This window comes from Gracilinanus agilis, chromosome 3 (genome assembly GCF_016433145.1).
Source record: "Gracilinanus agilis isolate LMUSP501 chromosome 3, AgileGrace, whole genome shotgun sequence".
Taxonomy (NCBI): Eukaryota; Metazoa; Chordata; class Mammalia; order Didelphimorphia; family Didelphidae; genus Gracilinanus; species Gracilinanus agilis.
In genome coordinates, this window is record NC_058132.1 from 650,698,867 (window position 1) to 650,705,010 (window position 6,144).

The window sequence follows — 6,144 nt, forward strand, 5'->3', positions numbered from 1 at the left end:
AATGCATATGAAAAGACTTAGGAACTCTAAACGTGTGATGAGGGTTTTTTTTTATTATTATTATTCCTATTGACTCCCAGAGGAGCATAGGGCCGCAACCATCTCATGCCAATGGACTCTGTTCTGGGCAACTTCCACCAACTGGGCATATCCTTGCCAGGTCTGTTTTGGCCTTCCGATTTTTCTCCTCCCTGGTGGGTTCCATATTTGTTCTTTCCCAGAGTCTGGTATTGGAAATCTTTTCAGGCCATCTGATGTTCAAGATTTGACGTAGGCCTGGAGTTTGTTGGCTTTTGCCAGCACGTGTCATGGACTCTGTTGGAGAGCAATCTTCCAGACTAGGCGATCGTTGGTTTTGTTGGTTTAACGAGATTGCAGTTTCTATAGCAAGTGAGATTTTTACGGGGTGAGGTTGCTAGCCTCGCGCCCAACCCTCCTCCTTTTTCAGCTGGGCTTGGGACCGTCCTTGGCGGAGTTGTGATGAGGGTAGAGGAAGTTATAATGAAAAAGATTATTAAACTATTCTGCCGTGAACATTATTAGAAACTGGGTCAAAGGCTTTTTTCTTTCTGAACAATTAAGTTTAAAAAACTGATTATTTTCAAATTGACAAGTTTAGATGACATGCACCATATATTTCTTAAGTTGCTTACCAGACAGGGCTGTGTGGGGTTGGTAGGGTATTCCCAGAGGACTGGACCCTCTGCTATAAGAGCTTGTCAAGCCGGTTTCAGGGCTTCCTCATCTATCTTTGGGGGGCAGCTGGGTAGCTCAGTGGATTGAGAATCAGGCCAAGAGATGGGAGGTCCTAGGTTCAAATCCAGCCTCAGACACTTCCCAGCTGTGTGACCCTGGGCAAGTCACTTGACCCCCATTGCCCACCCTTACCACTCTTCTGCCTTGGAGCCAATACACAGAAGTTAAGGGTTAAAATAAAAGAGAGCAGATGAGACTGGATGAGCAATGTAGCTCCAGAATTGTAGATTACAGGGTCGATTTGCCCTGTTCCTAGATGTGTGCTTGGGAAAATCTTTATACATTGGGATATAGCAATAAATAACATATAGTTAAGGAAAGGCTATTTAGTGTAGTGAGTAGAGAGCTGACACTGCAGACTGGAAGACCAGGGTTCAAATTGTATTTCTGACCTAGCAACTGAGTGACCCTGGGCTAAAAAAGACTATAAGCTATAGAGAGGGTACCTACCTGCATTGGAAAAAGGAGTTTCCTGCCCTGGGAGCTCCTTATGCCAATGAAGCCATGTTTAGTCTTGAACCCAATTGAGGGGTAGAATTGAGCATAAGATATATATCCAGATAAATAAAACTTTGAGAGAAATCTTAACCAAGAATTCTAGCTCTTGAGACAAATTCAGATGAGTCTGTATTGGGGAAATGGGGTGAGGGAGGGAAGGGCATGGCACTTGGTGTGGAGAGTGGGGTGGGGGTGGGTCCCAACATTCCATCTCTAAAATGTTTGCCATCACTGCCCTATGGTATAGTTGGCAATCCTTTAAACCCCAAGAGGAGGTGAGAGTGAATAGGGAGACAGATGGTAGGTAATATGGCAGTTGGGGAATATAGACTCAAAGAAAGTGGAAGCATCACAATGACAGGACCCTCAGGATACACTCTGGGTGGTAGTAGGGGATGCAGAGCTAGAAGTCTTCTGTGGGGAGAAAATTTACCTAATCAAAGTGTCCTTTAACTTTAGCGCTCTCTGGCAGAGCCCCAATATCTCCAGCCTAGTTATCACTCTGAGGGTAGGTGTGGATGGGGCCAATGATCAGTAACTAAATTTGAGGAAGGAGAATATTTGAAGAACTTCAAGCTGCTTAAGCTTATGATGCTATATAGCAATGAATCCTAGTCCCCACAGCATCAAAAAATCAAAATAATGTGATCTAAAAGTAATGAACCCACACACAGAGGAGAAATAAGTGGGTAATCAGAAATATATTGAATTCTAGAAGCAAAGTAAAGGATGTCTCCAGGGATGTGTATGTGGAGCTAAGTCAGTTAAGTATCAAATATGAGAGAGAGCAAAAGAGTGGCCTTGGTAGTACCTCTCAATTCTAACTAAAGGGTAGGAAGGGCTCCACAATATTTTATGGGTCTTCTCTAGAAGGCTGATGGAAATTCGTAGATCTTCATTGCAAGGAACAGGAAAATTAAGAGGTTGAGATCAGTATCCATTGGGGAAATGCCTTCACTGATAGAAGTTAATGGAAGTAAAGAATAATTAGGGGAAAATGTCCTAAGTGCTTCATACAACACTTATTTTGAACTTCTTTGTCAGACAAATGAAGCTGTCAGACAGAAGATCCTTGTACTTCTGGGAGCATTAGTTTCTCAGAATCCTTATGGCCTTTGGCTCTTGGAACTAGGGTGGAAGAGGAATGAGGGAGTCATGGAGGTCAGGGCATAAAAAAGGGAGTTAGGAGCCAGGGAGTTGGATGGGTTTCAAGCAATGAGCATCAAGAACCAAGAGGCTGAAGGAGATAAGGAAGCAGAAATGATGGAGCCAAGATCACAGAATATTTAAAACAACCACAAATCCCAAAAATATGCCAAGTAGATGAAAATATTTCCAAGTATTTATATAGCATTTAACATTCTGCCTTTTGGGGAACAACGTTAAGGTTAATAACTCAAAGATATGGGCAGAATCTGGACATCTTAATGACAATAATAAAGCATGATTATATTATAATTATAAAATTGGGCAATAATATAATTACTCAATGATGTAATCTTGTGCCTTTTTAAAAAAAATCTATGATCTTATCAGTACATGAAGCTCTTGAGTTTCCTTTACCAACTCAGATTTTCATGGCACAATGGAAATTGGTACAGTGCAGAACTTGGAACCAAGAAGAGCATAGTTTAAATCCTACCTCAAACATTTACTAGCCATGTGAAGTTGGATAAATCATTTGACATCACTGTGCCTTGGTTTCCCCATCTGTAAATGGGGATGATGATAATAATACTGATGAGATTGTTGTGAGGACCAAATGAGTTAATGTATGTAAAGTCCTTTGCAAACTTTAAAATGCTACATAAATGCTAGCTGCTGTTATTATTTTTATTGAACTGAGAATCTTTGAGAGTAAGCTGCATACATGAAGATGTTAGGTAACTTGCTCAGGGTCACGCAGCCTGTTCATGTTAGAAGGAGTATTTGAATCCCCAAATGTTCTTGATTCCAAAGCCAGCTATTCTCTCCTCAATGCTCCCAATTGTGGAGTTAACTGTTATCATTTCAGAAACTTAAAAGAAAACCTTAGCAACACTATGGAAGTTTGAATTGTATTTTTAAAAAATCCATCTTGCATAGCTTAATTAGAATATAATCAACTGAAATACATCCAAGTTTTAAAATGATCGAAGCTCCAGGAACCCTTGCCCTAAAAGATTTGATCTCTGGTTTGTGGGAAACTTGTAACAACAGCTGTCCTTGGAAATATAAACATTATTCTAACAAAATATTGGTGAGTTCCCTTGATAAAACTTGCTGCTCTATTAAGAAACTGAAAGTTATGGTATTTCACAATTCAATGTGACCCAAAGTAATTATCCAATCATAGATTTAAATCTAGAAAGGGCCTTAGGGATTTTCAAGGCCAACCCACTCATTTCACAGTTAAGGAAATGTCTCCTTAAAAAGGATGACTTGCCGAAGTCACAAGAAGTAAGTGGTCAAATCCAAGTCCGCTGAATCGCAATACAGTTCTTTTTCCATACATTCTCATAATTATTTGTCTTGGGAAGTGGTAGAATGAAAGGGATATTACATAAAGAAAGACAGTGTAGAATGTGTAGGTTTTGTTTTTATTTTTTTGTGGAAGGAAGAATCACTGGGAAATAACAAATGGATGGAAAGGGGGAAAAGCACCAAAAAACCCCATGGTTTTGTTTTTAAGAGGGCAAATTATCACCACTACTTTTGCCAGGTGATAGCTGGTTGGCCCCTGGTTTGATGCCTTATAGAGGGAATAGTTTTTTCAATTAAAGTATGAATTAGATTAGTTGGCCTCTATGATTCCTCCCCCTATGGAGTTCTTGTGATTCTGAATCATCACCACACAGATGCCAGGAGCTGTTTAGATGACCATCAACCACAGGTCCCCAATATATGACAACAATGGAAAACTGGGAGTGGATGGAGAGGGAGAGGTACAATTTCTCCCTCTTTGGTAAAGATTTACCAAGAGATCAGGTATAGCGTTATTAAAATCCAAGACAATGCTCCTTAGCTCCAGGAATAGAGAATTCTTATTTCTGTTTCTGTAAGGGATTTGCTGGATGTGGAGGGATAGAATGGGAAAGCATTATCATTTCAGGATACTTTTTATTCAAGTAAGGCTTACCCTAACATTGATCCATTAAAGAATCTTAGTGCTCCATCAGTGTAGATCAACTATCTAAAGCTTCCAATTCTTTGTAACCCTTGACTATGTCCCTTGTATACAGATGAGGCTGCCCAAGTTCTGGAAGGTTTCCTATAGATCTCTTGATGTTGTATAGATGCCAGTGGTATATAAAATGGTAGGGTAATATCTTTTATTCCTTACTCACTCTACATGACCATGGCTGGCCAACCTTCTTATCCAAAGGATCCATTTCTTTGACAATTGGTAATACTTTATAGCCTACTCATAACCAGTATGCAATCTCTATTGCCTTTGTTGGGGGAGCCACAACTTTAATTCTATAAAAACTATGGTCTTCCATAATATTCAGTCATACATCATCACTAGAAGGCCATTGATATTACTAAGACTTTGTTTCAGAAAAAAGGTTTATAAAAAATGCTGTATAACTGCTTAAAGCCAAAGCCAGCCTTCCTTCCTATTGTTCAATTTTAGGTCCAGTTCATTGTCCACTGTTTCTGTTTCAGATATGTTTCTATATTCATACAACTATATAGCTAGACATAAATCCACCAACTATGTCGATCTATGTATCTATATGGCTATGTCTTGGAGATGAATTAAGTCAATGGGAGGTATATCCAACTGCATATCAAAGTTTTGGCAGTGAGCATTCTTCATCCACTTGGTTTTTCCTGTGTGGACAGTTTGGCTGAATTCTTTGGAGAACAGTATTTATGTAATTCATTTAAGAGACCCTGCAATGTCCTGGTAATTGAAGTTATCTATAAAATTTCTTACACAAACAGATATCTCTCTAACCATAGGGAATTCCTTTTCCATTTGGCCTCTATGGTGATGTTACTCATGGTAGTGGCAAATATATATTGCTATTTTATGCCTCATTTGAGGCACTTCTGATATCAACAACCATTTGGTTATCAAATAAAATTGTTCTTGTTCTTTTAAAGATTCATGCTTGATTTTGATATATGTAGGAGAATGTTCAGGATATTATTTTTCTCTATCAAATCACTCAGTGATTATACTCAACAAATAATAGACAGCGTGAGCGTTATATCTACAAAGAGAAGCAATCAGCTGAAACGTATAGAGAAAACAAAGTCTTTGTAAAAATTGAAATGGGTTTGACAATAGATGCAAGGGTAAAAATGGTTTGACAAATATAAGAGTTAAAAGAGATAAGATTGTGGTTGCCATTTATAAAACAATTAACCCTTAAGTCAAAATAACTGTTAGTAGTTTTTAACAATTTAGTTTAATATAAATATAGTAAAAGAGAGTTACTGTCAGAAGTCCAGCTCACCACCTGGCAAGGACTCCCTCAAGTCTCAATCTCCATGTAGAATTGCATTAGTCTCTTCAGCCAGAAGTCCTGGGGATGTCTTCAATAAGAGTTCCACCAAGACAAGCCTCTTCCTTCAGCTCCAGTCACTCACCCAGCAAGCCTCTCCAGTGCAGCAATCTCCAACCCAGAATGAACCCAAGAAAAAGGTCTCTCTCAAAAACACCAGGAATCCATCCACAAGAAAGTTCTCTACCCAAAGACCAGGAAATGAATGAATCTTCTTTTGGGTCTCATCTTTTATACCCATTTTTCCACGTCATCTCCTGTCTCTCCTCCTCTTCACAGGAACCAATCACAGGCTTTCAATTTGCCTTGTGGCCTTTGGGGTTGAGAACTTTTTCTGTTAGTGATTTACTCAGTGTTAAGTAGGGCTACTTCATGTTCTTGATTGATTAACACA